Source organism: Toxorhynchites rutilus, chromosome 2 (assembly GCF_029784135.1).
Source record: "Toxorhynchites rutilus septentrionalis strain SRP chromosome 2, ASM2978413v1, whole genome shotgun sequence".
NCBI lineage: Eukaryota > Metazoa > Arthropoda > Insecta > Diptera > Culicidae > Toxorhynchites > Toxorhynchites rutilus.
Window position 1 is genome coordinate 117,480,505 of NC_073745.1, and position 18,900 is coordinate 117,499,404.

The window sequence follows — 18,900 nt, forward strand, 5'->3', positions numbered from 1 at the left end:
CATGCCGAATGCTGTTAGATATCATGTCATGCAAAAACTTAGAAAAACTTAGAGCATTTGATGGGAGGAGGAGAATGATTTCAGAAGTGGATAATTGAAGGGCAAGTATGCTTTTTTCGCACTGAAATGCATATAAACCATCGAAAAAAACTAAATGGACGATAACTTCGTCAAAAATGCTTCTTTTCATATACCGCACAAAAAAAAATCGCACAAAAAAAACCGCACAAGAGCAGAAAACCACACCAAAAAAAATAGCACAAAAAAAAATTCGCACAAAAAAAACCGCACAAAAACAGGTTTTACTGTACTTACACTAAGCGATGAAAACAGTACGCACAGCAGCGAAGCAAGGAAACTGTCAAATTAACCTTCAGCTTAAGCATCAACATTCGCTGTTGATTGCTCGCTGTCTAGAGCGACACTGAAACACTGACCTGATCAAACAGCCATGTAATTTTTCAGGGTCTTTTAGCAGAATTACATCTCCGACGCTCGCAGAAGCACCATTTACAAAAAAAAACTGAACCTTTCAACAACAGATTGGTTCAACAACGAATCGGCTGTGTAATAGCGACAGCAACCGACCAATTTTTCACCAACAATTTTCAACCAAACCGAACACAACTTTCATCGCAGTCATCGCTAGAAACTCGGTGCATTTTGATGCAACTTTTAGCCCGGAAACACTACTCGGAATATAAAAAAATTAATGAATGAATGCAAAAAGTCATCAATTAACTCGAAAACAACCCCTGAATTCACACAATAAAAACAAGTTTGCTTTTTATTATTTCGGATACTACTTTTTTGCATCGAACTTTTTAGAATAGCTCTTTAGAATAATGTTTTATGGAAGCATCTATATATGGTTGATTCATGATTCATTATTGTTCTCGTGAGAGCAATACACTAGTTGACCAATATGTTGAAATTCCTTATTGCCGATGCATCTAGTACACTCAGTATACTGTTCTGAATCATATTTCGGACACTTTGTTCTAATATCTTGAAATGCTTAATGCACTGATGATATAACTATCCAACTAATATCACAATTGCTTCTTTAGAGTAATCCCTTGGTTTCACTATCATTTAACATGAGAACTACATTTAAATTATAACAAAATTAGCAGAAATCTTACAACACTACTCATTATCGTTTGTGTTTGACGTTTCCTTAGCGTGAGCACGTAGAATTCACCGGTTCAATATTTAAATTTCTCCCGTGTTTTACCTGTTCTAATCATCGTTAACAGTTTACTGTGATTGCTTGGTAAGTGTTTAGCAGTTGACTATAAAATATAATCAAGTGTAATGTAATTTTCGTCCAAAAAATTACAAAATAAAGTGTCCGAAATTTGAGTTCAATCTGTCCGAAATTTGATTTAGTGTCCGAAGTTTGATTCTTATTCCCTTCATTTGAAAAGCATTTTATTCGACGATTTTTTTAGGTACCAAAGTAGAAAGCTTAAAAGCGTATTGAGCTAATTTGTTAAAAATATCAACCAAATAATACCTGTGCAAAAAATGTAGATCTGTTTTCTGCATCATATGCCTTAAGCGTCCGAAATATGATTCAGAACGGTATATCTCGTCTTCTAGACACACACTGCAGTCACATGCGAATCTATATTTGTTCCACCACCGCCATTGACAACGCACCTCTGATCGTAAAATCAAAACTGCCAACCTGTAATTTAATAATAAATTAACACGCTCCACTTAACGATAAGAAAATCGATCTCGGATTTGAGAAGATAGATTTGAAAAAAGATCAGAATTGTATTTCGGTTTAACATCTTCATTCACAACTCTCCCTCCGAAACGATTCCGCATTGAGAAAATCCTCTGCTCGCGAACTGAAAAATGATTTTCTTCGCAATTACAGTTTATAATAATTCTCATCTGCTTTGTTTCTGCGAATCAATCCGAACTCCGTACTCTGCTTGCTTTTTGCATATTTTGAAAATATATTCTGAAGCAAAAAAAGCTCGTACGGCAATAAAATAGAAAAGAGATTTCCAATGTTCAGATCGTGACTTCAATTTATTATTTTCCTTAGATAGAATGATTTCCACTACAGCTACAATTGTTTTCGCAGTGGTATTGATGTATTCGAATTGTATTTCGCTTCTATCTTAGTTGCTCCTTCTGGTCGGTACGAATTGAGGAGTACAAACTATGCCAATCAAAACGTGGGATTCAACGCGTTTAGATAATGCTTGCATTTAAAAGTTAATCAATTGTATATAACTTATAACTTTTATATAACTTTTTTTATTATGAAAGATACATGGAAATGTTTCCTATCAATTGATGCAAACATATTAGGTTGGGGAAAAAGTTGTCCATTATTTTCTCGGTAGTTGGCTTTAGGCTCGTTGTAAAGGTGACATTTCACACATAAACAAAAAATCTTGGTGTTTTTTTCGTTTGTTCCATTCAGTTGTGAGTTACAGAGTGTTAACAATGTTGACCTCCTCCAAAGAGAAAACTCGGTACATTTTACACTTTTTCTTTCATAAAGGCGAAAATGCGAGCCAGGACGCTGAAATTATGAATGGTGTTTATAGTGCCGACACTACAACAGTAAAATACGTGCAATTGAATTTATTTTTGAAAATTTTTAATTTTTTTTAAATTTTTCTGCAAAAAAAAATGTTTTCTCAATTTTTTAAAATTTTTGTTTCAGTGCAATGCACTCAATCTAGACCTCTACTGCGCCAAATGGACCATTTGAAGCTAGCAATTGACCAGAAACGTTCAGAATTATCCATCAGAAGGTGCATATGTGGTTCATCAGGATAACGCAAGGCCACACAATTCCCAGAGCTTGATTGGGATTTTTTAATACATCCACCATAAACTCCGAACCTGTCAACAAGCGATTACCACTTTTTTCTCCCATTGCAAAATTCTCTGAGCGATAAGAAATCGGAATCAAGAGAAGATTGTAAAAATCTATTGCTAGAGTTTTTCGCCAATATGGACCAAGTCTTCTATAATAGAGACATTATGAAGCTACCTTCAGAATGGCAATAAATTTTACAAATCGGATAATCCGAAGCATATAAAAAAAAGTTTTGAATTTTACAAAAGGACAATTCCTTCTTAAAGCTTCAAAAAGATGATTTTTCCCTCCTGTTCCTTAATTCTCTTAAAAAAGATGTCATAATAATTAAAACTTCATTAGATTTTTTTAATTCAGGTAAAAAAAATTCATGGGAGACTCCAGAGATGAGACGGTCTGCAAATTTTCATACCATTCAAAAGCTATGAAATCAAAATCATTCGCTTTCGGTACCATGATTGTTATTCTTCTAAATAAAGCAAATCTATAAAAAAGATTTACCGAAAAAAAATGCCCTGTTTTCTGATACTTCGAAAATCGAACAACAAATTCGATAATTTTACATGTCTTTGAAAAGCAACCAGGGTAGAAGTACCTGTCATCGCAATAGTACCTTTATGGTAATATGAGTGAGTTTTTTTTATTAGTTTAGAAAGCTTATCTCATTTTTAAAGGCTCTAATATGATTTTTAAACATCAGAAATCTCTTTTCTTTTCTCACTTTAGAAATGTTTTACCCTAAAACTTCCACATGACAAATTTGGTTCAGTTTGCTTGATTAGTTCTTGAATTATGCAGAAATGTATGTTTCATTTGTATGGTAGTCCCCCCCCCCAGACAGAGGGGAGGAGTGTGTATTCACCATGGAAACGTTTCATGTCCCCTAAAATATTCGCATGACAAATTTGGCTCCATTTGCTTCATTAGTTTTCGGATTATGCAGAAATTTGTTTTTCATTTGTTTCATTAATATAGCAGCTCCCCCTTAGAGAGGGGGATGGAGAGTCTAACCATCATAGAAACATTTATTGCATTCTAAAACCTTCACATGCCAAATTTGGTTTCATTTGCTTGATTAATTCTCGAGTAATGCAGAAATTTGTGTTTCATTTGTATGGCAGACCCCCTTAGAGAGGGGGTGGAGAGTCTAACTCCCATAGGAACATGTATTGCTCCCAAAAACCTTCACATGCCAAATTTGGTTTCATTTGCTTGAATAATTCTCGAGTGATGCAGAAATTTGTGTTTAATTTGTATGGCAGCCCCCCCTTAGAGAGGAGAGAGAATTCTCAAACTATCACGAAAACCATCCCCGGCCCCAAAAACCCCTACATACCTATTTTCATGTTGATCGGTTCAGTAGTTTCCGAGTCCATAAGAATCAGACAGACAGACAGATAGAAATCCATTGATATAGATATTTGGTGTTCAGTGCTCATAACTGACTGCAGAATGAGTTTTCCAATCAAAAGATTGCAGCCATCGGAACAGAGTCAATGTTCATCATATCAGCAATCTTTTGCGAATCATCTCTCTGGATCATAAAACAGTACATCACTCACCAGTGTCCAGCGTTATTAAGCGAAACATTCACAAACACACAAACAAGTCCCGTGTTAATCAAAAATATGTACAGAGCATAACCGCATCATCACAGCTTGTGGTTTCTTTCTATTGGGGTACATCCCCAGCACCAAACGCCAAAACACCTATCTCACATAAGACAAACCGATAAATATGTGGTCGGAGCAAACAAGCTACTCTCGCATGATTTTTATCGCCTTTGCCTCGAACGTCACACGAGCGCTTGTTTGCGGCGGGTGGAAAAGTTTACGCTGTTATCTCATCCCCAAAGCGACGACCCGACCCTCCTCCCATGTACTAAATGAACCAGAGAAAAATTAGGAGGATGAAAACTCGCCTGCCAATCACTGGAATGGGTGCCTCTCTAATAAATTTCCACCATTTACCCGGACCTCTTCCTGGTGTTATTTGCATAATTTCACCATCTAGCGCGGAATATTCCGAACCCACTCGGGCGGATCGCGTGGGTGTTTTCGAGCATTAAGCTGGGGCAAGTTCTCATCTTGAGACGCAATTGAGCCACCACCACCACCATCACCATCATCAGGAGCAGCAGCAGCGGACCATATTGTCATCATGTATTGTAACCGTATGCCACCCAACGAACGGAATAACTCGCAGCGAACTTTCTAGAGAGAGAGAGAACAAGGGAAAAGGATCACGTCCATACGTAGGAAACGTAGGAAAGCTGCCAGACACGCGCGTATTCGATGTGGAATTTATTTATAGAGATGCTTCATTTGGTCCAAAACGCGGCGCTTCATGTTCGATGGAACAGTCTGGTTCCTGGTTCTCGGGCAATATGTTACCGCAGGATGCGAAAATCATTTTCAATGAGACGTCAACGCGGCATTGCAAAACATTGAAACACCTAATGTGTTCGCTAATTGCCATTCAATTATTTTCTGGGTTTGACCCATGTGGAGATCAACTCACGTCCTTGACAAACGCGTCATAACAGACACGTGTCAGCCACATATCGGTCAATTACCATTAGGGCTATAAATGCAGTGCGTATGCAGATATTCATAACTGATAACATATAAGCAAATTGGTGGGTGGCGTGGCCACCCAACTCGTGGTATACGTTACAGGTTTGCTTTTCATTCAAACCAAAATATTACGTGAAAAATCATCATAATTCCTCTTATCCGTATTTTTTAGCTTACTTTTTAACTTACTTGTTTCTATTCGGAATCTCAATCCAATACAGATTGAAACGACGCTGATATATAGTAAATGATAATATACCGTTTTGACTCAATCCGAACAAACTCAATTTTCAAACACTTCATTTTAAGAACAAAGTTAACTTGATAAATAATTTAAAAGTCAAAACCCCGATATTTTTAGACTAAACCCACCGTATAACAACATCAAAACATATCCTTTCAATATTTCATTTAACCATTCCTGGCATCAATGACAGCTGTACGTGGCAATTATCCGACAAGCTCAAAGCTCTAAACTCTTGGCATCTAGAATCTTTGCAGATTTCATGGCACTGCAGGTTGATTCTGTAATGTTTTAACATCGGTTTGTTGAGGACGTGCTAAATCGATTCTGAACACCAGGGTCTAAAATTTAACTTGGTCTGATTGCAAACTACAAGATCGTTGAAGTCTGGCTAAATCTGTTGTGCACGACTACATCAAACTTCTCGGGAACAGAAATCTGTCGTTAAAAAAAAATAAAAGAATGCATCGTTGTGGAACTTACGATCAGCGACTGTGCTTGGAGGTATTGAGAAATAAAATACCCGCAGAAATGCCAATCAAAGTACAATATGGTTCCAACGAAATAGAAAGAAAAAACCAAATCAACGGCTAACGGTCAACGGTCAACGGTCAACGGCTAACGGTTAACGCTCAACGTTCAAAGCACAACGCTCAACACTCAACACTCAACACTCAACACTCAACACTCAACACTCAACACTCAACACTCAACACTCAACACTCAACACTCAACACTCAACACTCAACACTCAACGCTCAACGCTCAACACTCAACACTCAACGCTCAACGTTCAGCGCTAAACGCTTAATACCCAATGCTCAATGCTTAACGCACAACGCTCAACGCTCAACGCACAACGCTCAACACTCAACACTCAACGCTCAACGCTCAACACTCAACACTCAACACTCAACACTCAACACTCAACACTCAACACTCAACACTCAACACTCGGAAATCACGGACATTCGATTTATTTATCAAGTTTAAAATTACGAAAACGAAAGTGTTACGTTCCGCTTATTACCAGTTGAACGAACTGGTATGATAGTCACTTAATTCGAAAGATAAAAGTTGTACGAGTGATTTTTGTTACATATTGACCCGAAAATCTGTTTAAATAGCTAGAAAATTATACTAAGAGAAAACTGTTCTTAAATGACACTAACTTCGTCCCACCCAAAAATTTATTTTTCGTTATCACATTCACGTTCAAAATCTCTTTCAAGATTTTTCAACCACTTGCAAATAACATGTTTATCCGTTACATGGAATAAACGTTTGATACAGAAAATACGATAGAATAAAGACAGCCCTAAATCGGACAATTCCTTTCTCGAATTTTGCATTCGGTGATCCATTTTTATTTATATAGATAGAAGAAAATATAGGAGTGCGTATTATCACATTAAAAAAAATTCAATTGTCATGTTTGGTTGAAATATGGGTATTATTTTTACGGGACCACCTCTCCATTTCAGAGAAGGGAGGGGTGTTATATCATCATAGCAACAATTATCATATTCAAAAACCTTCACATGCCAAATTTGGCTCCATTTGATTGATTAGTTTTCGAGTTATGCAGAAATTTGTGTTTCATTTGTACGGTAGCCTTCCCTTAGAGAGGAGGGAGTAGTGTCGAACCACCATAGAAACGATTATCGATCCCTAAAACCTCTATATGCTAAGTTTAATTCCATTTGTTTGAATAGTTCTAGAGTTTTTCAGCGCCCTCCCCTCCTCCTCTTTAGAGAGGTGAAAGGAGTGTCAAACCACCATAAAAACACTCATTGCTCCCTAAAACCTCCATATGCCAAATTTGGTTCCATTTGCTCGATTATTTCTCGAGTTATGCAGAAATTTATATTTCATTTCTATGGCAGCCCCCCCTAAGAGAGGGAGAAGGAGTATTAAGTTTCATTTGCTAGATTAATTCTCGAGCTACGCAGAAATTTGTGTCTCATTTGTATAGCAGCCCCCTTAGAGAGGGGGGTAGAGAGTCTTACCACCATAGAAACATTTATTGCACCCTAAAACCTCCACTTGCCAAATTAGGTTTCGTTTGCTTGTTTAATTCTGAAGTAATGGAGAAATTTAAATTTCATTTGTATGGCAACCCCCCCTAAGAGGGGAGGGAGGAGTATCTAACCACCGTAAAAACATTTATTGCACCCTGAAACCTCCACATGCCTAATTTGGCTTCATATGCTTGATTAATTCTCTTGTAATGCAGAAATTTGTGTTTCATTTGTATGGCAGCCCCTCCTAATGGCATCCGCACCAATGTGTTGTTACAGACATTTTGACAACCCTCACCATAACGCAGGGGCTTCAAACTATCATAAGAACCTTCCCCGACCCCAAAAATCCCTACATACCAATTTTCATGTCGATCGGTTCAGTAGTTTCCGGGTCCATGAAAATCAGTGCAACACAGTGCAAGTCGGGGGAAATTTCATTGACGAAAAATTCTCCCGACCAGGACGGGAATCGAAACCGAACTCTCGGCCTGTTAGGTGTGGCGCTAGCCACTCCGCCACGGGAGCACTGAGAGCAAACTATTGAAATAACAAAAATCTATGATTATCAGACAGCTACATTAATGATTTGTGATTTCAATAGTTTGCCCTTAGTGCAGGTGCTATTATATATATAAATATTATACTCGCCCTGATCAGCCTCAGTTTCTATTTTGATGCTATGTTAAACAGGCGTGCACGAAGTAAGCATAGTGCAGAGCTTGCACTAACGTTCAAGAGCAAGGCAGAAGAGAAATATTAAATAGGGGGTGTACCGCGTCGGATTTCATACTGTTAGGTGGAGAGTGTTTGTATATGATTGAATCATACGTAAGCATTGTTGATTTGTTGATTATGCGTTGTCAAAGATAGACATTGGTGATGGTGTAATAAATATAGAATCATCGTGATTGCAGTGGATCTCGAGAAAAAAAGATGCATACTGAGTCCTGTTTTTTCTCTGCTTTAAACTTATACAGTTAATTCGCCTCTAGCCTTGAAAACGACTCTTTGGAAAATTAACGCTAACTATAACTATTAGCTAGAGGACCGATGTATCATATTTGTTGAATGTCTTATTGATGACTTTTTCCGAACGATCATTAAATTTTGGTGAATATAATAACTATTTACATTAAGTAAAAGTAGATAAAGTAAATGAAGAGTGTATCCTATGACATACCTTCCCTACTAACACATATCCTAAATTTTTGTGATACTCATGAGGTTTTCTGCCATTCTTTCAAACCGTTGGCGTTGGCAGAAAAAATGCTTTTTCGTATGTTCAAGGGTGAAATGAACAAATGAAAGCACCTTTTTTAAAAGTTTTAAAATGTTTGTGTGTTTGGAAGCAGAATTCATTTTCTCTCAGAATGACCGTTGTTACCGACCAATGACGCAACAGGGAGGGCAGTTCAATTTTTGTTTAATTAAATGTAGTAATTGTTGAGAAATAGTCTTTAAGTAAATTTGTTTTGTTTCTTGTTGGCTGGTTCCTGAATTATATTGTCGTTATATGTAAATTTTTTGTATGAATTCTGTATTGTACTAACTAACATTAGCTTTAAGTGTATAAATGCACTAACCTCAATAGTGTAATTTGTACCAATCGTCAGCCCCCTTGAACAAAATCGGCGGGCAAAAGATAATTCATTGATGGTGCTCCGGAAGTGGGAGAGATAGTGAGAGAGGAAGGAATGCGATAGAGGAATATTTGGGAGAGGAAGGATTGAGAGAGGAGAGTAGACGGAAAAAGGAAGAAGGATTAAGGTTTCGTGGAGGGAAATGAAAAAGGCCTCGGGCACTTTAGCTGGAGTTTGGAAGCGACCAACACCTATTTAAAGATAGTGAAAAGTTATAGAAAAGTGAGTGTTATACTTCTGGGCGTGTGATTAAGAAAACAGGGACGTTCCGGTTCACGCCACGTTGTTTCCAAGCGTGCCCCCGGATTACGTACCTCCAGCCGCCCGTGCGCAATTTGAGTACAGCAGATATAACAAGTTCTGCCACGGATCCGATAATTCGCTAGCGAATCAACCCGTAATCGAAACCACGAAGAAGGTACGTGCTACAGACCCTCCTCTCTCTCCGTTACACAAACCACGTGTCATCGAAGGGCCCCAACGGTCGACGAACGGCGCCGCAACGAATAAACTATTAAAATAAAAATTTGTAAATCGTAAACAGGTAACAGGTAATGAATTAGAGAGACTATAAACTCTGAGAGTTCATTCGTCTCTGAGATCGTAAACCAATTACCAGTTCTTTTAAATAGCTTTCATTTCGAACCAGCCCTATTGGTCTTCTCTCTTGGTTGTGACAGTGTCGTCCGGGGTACAGGGAGTCCCCCGTAGTTCGGAAGCCGACCCTGAGATAAATTAGATAGAGGTGAGCTAAGCTGGGCGGTTATGGAGTAATCCATAACTTTCACCGTCAGCTTGGAATCGTACCAAAATAAACCACTGGTGCACCACGTTATAAAATGAAGTTGGATCCTAAAAGTATACATGGAAAATGTTTTCTGAGCTTGAGCTTGAGCTTGGGTAGACTGTACACTTCGTTGTTGCTCTCCGTGATTGACCTGAACCAACCAAATTGCACAAAGAACACACAAAATGACGCTTGGGACTAGCAAATCATTCTCGTTGTGCAATTTTCGGTGATTCGAGCTTCAAATGGTCAATAACGACGCCGGCCACGTCCTTAAAGTCACCAGGGGAAGGAAGGAATGTTAATATGATATTCGCCGCCCGAAAACCAGAAGGGTCGCCTCTATGGCGTGGTTCCCTAGCGTTTATCATGGGAGGGGATAGTTGTTAGTGGGAAAAGGTAACAATCAGGATTCACTGAGGTAAGTGATGTGATTATGTAAAAGCATATAACTCTTTTAGCGGCGATGGAGAGTTACTTTTTGGGAAACCTGAGAAGGTCACAGAGAGAGCTCCTCAAATATTCAACGCGCTTTATATATCTCCAATCCTAGCGAAGGAGGGCAACCTGAGAAGGTCAGATTTAAAATCAATCGAGGCGATGGAGGAATATCTCTGAACAACCTGAGAAGATCGTCGAGAGAACTCCTCTTAATCGGACTGGGGATATATTTCTATAATTCAACTCGCGTACTCACTATATAACTCCAATCGTGGTGAAGGAGAGCTGTCTTTGGGCATCCTGAGAAGGTCACTGAGATAACTCGTCTAGAATAAATCGGAGCGGAATTATTCTATTACTCTACACGCGTACTCTTCATATAACTCCATTAGCGGCAATTGAGGATTTTTTCTTGGAAACCTCATTATAGAAACGCACTAACAAACCAATATTGACATCACGAACACGTATAGTGACGTATAGTTATCCCCGACACAAATACAGTAGAATTTCGATTATCCGCGATGATGAAAAATATTATGCATGCTAAAACATCTTTTTTTCGTGTTTACACCTCATTTTTAACCCTTCATTGCGTTATCCGCGATTTTCGTTATACGCGGTGACCTAGCCCGACTATTCCGCGGATAATCGGGGTTCCACTGTATACAAAAAACATATCAACACATTATTTCGATTAAAATAATAGAGAGGCATGGTCTCGAGCTGATGTTATGCTTTAAAGGAAGAAGCAGGGCCTGATCACGAACACCACCCCACGATGAAAACGGAATGAAGCGTATATAAACTTGCATAAAATTCACTTCGCCCTCACAGCGAGATGGCGCTCCTGATCAGGCACACATACTGTGGAAGAGAACGAATTCATACACTTACTGTTAACATCTCTATGGCAAAAAGAAAACACTATGAGAATTATCGCTTATATATGAAAAATAAATTTGAATGCAATCATACAATTAGAACACTTCTCGTTTTACGCTCAATCCCCTGAGCCTATTTTTCGGTAGAATGGAAGTAACTTCTTTTTCACAGAATTTCTCACAGAAATCACCAGCCGAAAATCAACTAACAACGCGCTCAAAATACACCGAATAGTGTAGAAAAACGATACTACTTCGAGTGCTAACTATGCAGTTTGTAGTTAAATTCACAAATTTCTCCCTGTGTCTCATAGCAGCAGCTCGCGTTATCCTTATGGACCAATACTTGCGCACAAAACCGCACTTTACAGTGTACACAAGGGATACCGAAACAAATACTTCCACTCACAAAATCGAGCGCGTTGATAACTTTGTGTGGTGATAATAGCACTACATAAATCTCAATTGCAATGCGATTGCAATTGTGCTTCTGGCAACCATTCACAGATTTGAACTTGGTATAAAACAACTGGTAGAGAGCCAACACATCACTGGATTTTAATATATTTTCATCTAAAGCACTATTTGATTTTCAGAACGCACCCCTTATCACACACACACACATGCGCACGGTAATAAACACGTCTCTACGTGAACCCGAGCGAACGACTACCACAATTATGAAAAAAAATGGCCGAACAAACGGACTAACGAAAGAAAAATTCATTCACTGGAAATAAAGATGAACTTTTGTTGTTGAATTTAAACGAATTCAATTCAAGTATACGTTCACTGATGCAGAAGCTCACTTTCTCGTGAAATTTATATACTTTCAGCCACAAAGGCGACTTGAAACAAGGCCACTCGTAGGAATGAAACACAGACGTCTAGTCTGCACGAACGCCTAACCCGAACTCTATACATGGAAAATGTTTTCTGAGAGCAAAAAGGAGAGCATAAACGTGAACCTCTAACCTTTTCATGAAGAGGGCCGCGCAAAAAATTTGAAAAGGGTGCTTATTTACAATGTATCTCTTTTTCCGCTCTCTCATATTGCTCTAATTTTGATGTGGCGTATATATTATACGCAAACTCGCCTCTCGTTTGAATAAATGCTGTAACAGTATGGGATGGTACCACATTTTTTGTTATTTTTAAGCTCATTAAATATTATAATCAGGATGTCAAAAGATGTGCTGAAAATTAATGTTGGGTGTTGATATCAAGCTTACAATGAGGTGGCCAGGACAATTCATGACTGTTGAAAGGAGCATGCGTTTATCTAAGAGATGTTAGCTATCTTCAATTTAGTATCTGTTCAGTAGCAGATATAGGCGAGTTTCTAATTTAACAGTTTTGCATTCTTGCCATATTATGCCACTTGTTCGATGCTGATACTAATGTTATAAAACAATATATGTAGCATCAAAATAAACAATGTGTAGCACAAACCGGAAGATATACCTAAACTGATGTCCAAATGAAATTTTTCAACTCAAAAAAGCCTCTTCGTCAATTATAACAAGGAACGCGAGCAGCCGTTTTCCAATTCCAATGAAAGATAGAGTCTGGTTGTCTAAATGGTCTACTCATAAATCCCTCCTGGGAATAAATTTCCGCAAAAATCGCCACATTTCTACGCATAAATCATTGCAAAACTAGATCCCGCTGCGAGTTGTTCCAGTGTCTGGCGCGTCGCCGAACAATTTCCGCAAAGTGTACTAAAGTATAATGGTCTGCCCAGCCCTTGGTTCGAAGATTAAAATCAAATATTTCATACCATACCTCTGGGGTCACCGTTTTAATTTAAACCAAACTCAACGTAAAAGTTCCGAGCGATGATATTGCCCTTCCCACAGAAGTTTTGACGGCCATCCTGACAGAGCAATGTGCTGTGCTGCTGGTGCCGATCCGAATGTCTAGTCGCGTTGATTATTCCGTTTGCTAAAACTCCCATCTAACAACATCGTCATCGTCGTTGTTCTCCGGGGCAAAAAAGGAAGGGGACGAGAAGGCCACCCGCCGAGATCCCAGATAAAGAAGCTGTAAAATAGCAGACTACCGAAAATTGTCCCCTGCCATGCTGGCAGTTAGTGCCGTTGAATAAATAAGTGGAATGTTTATTTTCACCTGCTTAACCCCAAGATCTCTCGGCAGAAGGATCCCCTCCTAGAGCATAGAGCTCAGCGGTGTCATAACGCGAATTTGATGCCACACGTGAAACGAGAGAAGAATGGGCAATATTACCCGGAATGAGAGCACAAGAAAAAAAAGTGGCACAACATTTTCCCTGGGTGGTAATTTAACATGGATGTTGGAGAAAAGATGGTCGTTCCCAAGCAAGCATTTAACTTGAACTTGCTCACATTTCCTTTCGGGGGCAATATGGGGAGGCACGGTATGTTAGAAAGGTTGCAAGCGGGGCAGTTTGCTGGAAATTATCTGACAAAACGCCATTCCCGGTAGCAATAAAGAGTAAAGGGTGTGTCACATCAAATTGCATCACGGAAAAAACGCTGTAGAAATTTGCCCAGTAGACCGATCCTTTTGAAAATTTTAGACAGTAAAATAAAAACTATTAAACAACTTTTGGCATTTTCTTTTTATTCATAGTTCGAGCCCAAGCCCGTATGCTCGCACCTTCCTCTTTTCCCCGTCCATAAGGTTCTGTACAACGTCAGGTTGTAGTTTTTTTTGAACAGAAATCCATTTTCTCTTGAAGTCCGCCTCCGATTTGACAACTTTTGGGTTCTTCCGGAGGGCCTGCTTCATAATCGCCCAATATTTCTCTATTGGGCGAAGCTCCGGCGCGTTGGGCGGGTTCATTTCCTTTGTCACGAAGGTGACCCCGTTGGCTTCGTACCACTCCAACACGTCCTTTGAATAGTGGCACGAAGCGAGATCCGGCCAGAAGATGGTCGGGCCCTCGTGCTGCTTCAATAGTGGTAGTAAGCGCTTCTGTAGTCACTCCTTAAGGTAAACCTGCCCGTTTACCGTGCCGGTCATCACGAAGGGGGCGCTCCGATTTCCGCAAGAGCAGATCGCTTGCCACACCATGTACTTTTTGGCAAACTTGGATAGTTTCTGCTTGCAAATCTCCTCCGGAACGCTAAATTTGTCCTCTGCGGAGAAGAACAACAGGCCCGGCAGCTGACGAAAGTCCGCTTTGACGTAGGTTTCATCGTCCATTACCAGGCAATGCGGCTTCGTCAGCATTTCGGTGTACAGCTTCCGGGCTCGCGTCTTCCCCACCATGTGTTGCCTTTCGTCGCGGTTAGGAGCCTTCTGAACCTTGTATGTACGCAGACCCTCCCGCCAGAGCTGCAATCCATCACCGTCAATGTCACAAAAAAGCTGACCATAGTCACTCAATTCCTCTCACGGTACGTGAGATCCAAATATTCAGAAGTGATACTCACTCTCTTGTTTCTGACACCTAACCAAATGACGGTTGGTTCCAATGCCTCTCGCTGCCGATCGCTCTGTTTACAACTTTACGTTACGAGAGCGGTGGTTGTGGCGTATGATGGTAGTAGAAATGTGAGTGATCAGACAGTTCCAATCATTTTTGACAATCGCGACGGTTGTTTAGATTCGTTTGTTGAAGTAGAAGTTGTTGTTGTTGTTAGAGATGTCTAAAGTTTTCGTTTATTCGATTATCGATTAATCGTGGGTCAATATCCGATTCATTCGAACAATTGTCCTTCAGCATTCGATTAATCGAGCGAATATTTATTTCTTGTAGTTGAAATGAACAGACATATATAATAAAAAATAGTATGGTGTCATGATTTTAAAAGTTACATTAAATATAATTTTCAAATGAACATGGTGCAGCATAATGGTTTTTGAATGAAATGGTATTTAAGTATATTGATAAATTTACCATTTCATAATTATTTGCGGATCATGAAAACGATCCGATTGAAAACCGACAAGGCGTGTTTTTTTATTTTGAGTTAATCATTACCAGAACTATTGAAGTTTAGTTAATAAACGTGAGATGAACACAAAAATTTTATTTTTTCATAAAACGAAAGAAAATTGCGATCTCAAAGAATCGCTCAAAAATCATCCTCTTGCATTGAGGATTTATTGAGAAACTTCTTATACCGTGCCTTTAACTGCGCCACGAACAATTCCAGATGGAATATATATTTGCTTCCTTGCTGCATCCGGTGTTCATAATACCCGACAAAATTCAACGTTTGCGTCTTCAGACTCATATCGCAATTTTAACCAGATTCGGTACCAATCCACAGATTATAACATTCGATAGAACGCCTTGGGATAGCAGTTCGTATAGCTGTTTCTTCACCACTTCCAGCAATCTTACAATCTTACATTCAAAATTCTAAGAATATCCTCCTAAGATAGAGCCGGCACTCTTATTCCCAAGCAACGACTCCTAACCGCGGGAATAACCCGCGAAGAAGAATTGGCGCACAAAATCAATCTGCACGTAGACAAATACTTTTCAATGGTTCTTCTCAGCGCATTCTGGGTATCTTTGGTCAGCTAATCCACTTCGGACAAGACGAGTCTCATATTCCCTCTACCCACTGGGATCAATTTGCTTGATCAAATTCGACACGACCACCCTGTTATATATCACGGCAACCGATGAATTCAACTCGATGTGGTAATTAGTGCTGATGGTCCTGATTTCCACCTTCCGGTTCGAGGGCGTTGTGAAATTGATTATCTCATTGCGTAGCCGTTCCGCGCCCGGTTGGTAAAGTTTCCGCAGCAGACACATGATGCGAGTTTTCTTACTGGCCTGGAAGGATCGTAGAACATGCAGAAAGTCTCTCTGGGAGCGAAGCTTAATCAAATGTGTAACTTGTGTTTTGTGGTAGTCCAGTTTGAACAGCTGGCGCGGTCGGTAGCGGTCAACCCAGAGAGCCATTGTACACAAAAATATTTGATGTATAATGTATACAAAAATACTTGGTGACTTGTTGTTTTCGTGTTGGCCTTTGTCAAAGTAAGAGCCCCCGCATGCTGCAGACTGACTTGTCGACCGATAGTTCGGTCGGCTTCTTAATCAGTACGGAGAGGTATGCATGTGCGCACATTACACCGATTTAATTGGGTCGGTTTTTGCACCAGTACGCCGATCCGACCAAACTGTCGGCTGAAATAAAAAGTCTGTAGTGTGCGGGGGCTCTAAATGTAATCACCTCCAGAGATGTCAGATGTCTTTTTTTTGAAAGTCTTCGACAAAAAATTGAAATGTTGATGTGTATAAATGGCAGATATTTTTGTAACCGCGAGAATAGCAAAGTAATGTATAAAAAAAGGGGTTGTTAGCGTAGGGAATCAAGTCATAAAGAGTAGAAATACCATATCCCTGCAGTTAGTAACTGAAAATATAAGTCTGCAACAGGATAGGCAACATCAGTAAAATTGCGAACATGTCTACAAATTTAGCACCGTTGCAATGATGAGAAACAAATTTGGTAAAAAAAATCGAAGTCGAACGGGTTTCAAAATGCATTATTTTGCTAATTTCAAACCCGATCGAGATCCGCAATAGAGGGGATAGTCAAGGCGTGTCATTCCACAAACTAAGTACTAAATTGTGCTCCCTTGGCCGAGTGGTTAGTGTCACAACTAACATGCCGGGTGTTCGGGATCGATTCCCGTTCTGGTCGGGGGAATTTTTCGTCAAAGAAATTTCCTCCGACTTGCACTGTGATCACGCGTATTCTAGAGCTTGCCACTCAGAATGCATTCAAGGCGTGTTACTTGGCATAGAAATCTCAACTAAGTACTAATAAAAATGACGCAAGTAATACTACGTTGAGACGGCGAAGTTCCTCTAGGAACGTTAGTGCCATTGAAGAAGAAGAAGAAGAAGTACTAATACAAATGACACGTGTAATACTACGTAGAGTCGGCGAAATGCCACTAAAAACATTAAGGCCATCTGAAAAGATGAAAACAAAATACATGCCTGAAAATACAATATTCTTCAAATTATATTTAAAATGAAACTATATATTCACATCTGGCATCCCTGGTCGTAAAGAACGAACACAAAGAGGCGAATGTTGTGAATATCGCCAAACACCAAACCATCAGCTAGACTTTTGAGTGTCGCACTATTCTGACATTTCAGCAACAGGACACTCACCAAAGAGCTCGGATTTCTACTGTCAAGTAGAAGCTCACCATGTGTTAGTGTTGTGATAATACTCTTCTCACACTATTGAACTGGCTTTGGGATGGTCACCAAAGATAAACGTAGTACAAAATTTGTTGATTATCTTTGTGAGTACCACCACTTGATTCTCACGACAAATCGCAGCTCTGCCTCACGCTGCTTGGTCCGCTGGACGAATGAACTTGACAAATTCAACTTATTGGCGACATCCCGAACCGAACTTCTCGGATCACGTCTAAACTGCTTAACTACGCGCTTGTGATCTTTTTCACTGACGGAGCATCCATTTTTGCCGTTCTTCACCTTCCGGTCGATGGTTAGGTTCTCGAAGTATCGTTTTAGTACTCTGCTGACCGTGGATTGGACGATTCCCAGCATCTTACCGATGTCCCGATGTGACAACTCTGGATTCTCGAAATGAGTGCACAGGATTATTTCACGACGCTCTTTTTCGTTCGACGACATTTTTCCAAATTTACGAAAAATTGACAGTGAAGCATGGCCAACGTGATCTATACACTCTTATCTGATTATAAGCGAAAGCTGAAGACATAATTCCTAAAAATTAAATTTGTACAGCGTTTTCTCCGTGATGCAATTTTATGTGACACACCCTTTAATACGCTGTGTGGGCTCATGTTGGACAGTGGAGCTTAACATTCTATTAAAGTCGGAGTGTTATTGCAGAGGAACCAGATTCCCATACTGCTGTTAACAACTAATGATTCGATAGAAAAAATAGACATTATTTTTCCCCTTTCCGTAGAATCTCACAGCGCTCGTGCACCTAATTAACCGGACTATTTTCCCATTTCTTATGGGTGCTACTTCATCTTCATTGTAACCAGTAAAAAGTTTCATCATAATTAGATATGCATGTTATGCTTTCACCAGTGAAACCTGATCAGCAAGGCATCGTTTCGTGCAACGACTAGAAACATCCTAGGTAGTGACACACTAAATTGGAGCCCTGAAGGCAAAGAAAAAGAGTACTTTTGCGCATAAAATTATAGATGGAAAGTAGAAAAAATGGCTCCTGGCGAGCGAATATGCATGTGGAAGGAAAGCTGCCCAAACGAAACGACACATTCAAGGTATATTATGTATATATGGTATGCGCCGGAGAACTACACAGATCTTCCGTTTCTTTCGAAGTGCGCTTCTGCGATGTGAAAGTTGTGGTTTTCAAAACTTTGCTCATCACATAAACGCGAACGGGAAACAAAAGCTCCCGCACGATCAGCCGCGCGTCTCCATCTGCCTATATCTGCTTAGCTGCAG

General features: G+C 39.6%; 1 protein-coding gene and 1 pseudogene across 2 annotated transcripts in view; both read right to left on the reverse strand.

Annotated features, from left to right (window-relative positions):
- LOC129769292 (kinesin-like protein unc-104) overlaps positions 1–18,900 on the reverse strand; it is a 202,933-nt gene that overhangs the window by 144,261 nt on the left and 39,772 nt on the right. The window lies entirely within an intron of this gene.
- Positions 15,783–16,359, reverse strand: LOC129766069 (replication factor C subunit 3-like; annotated as a pseudogene).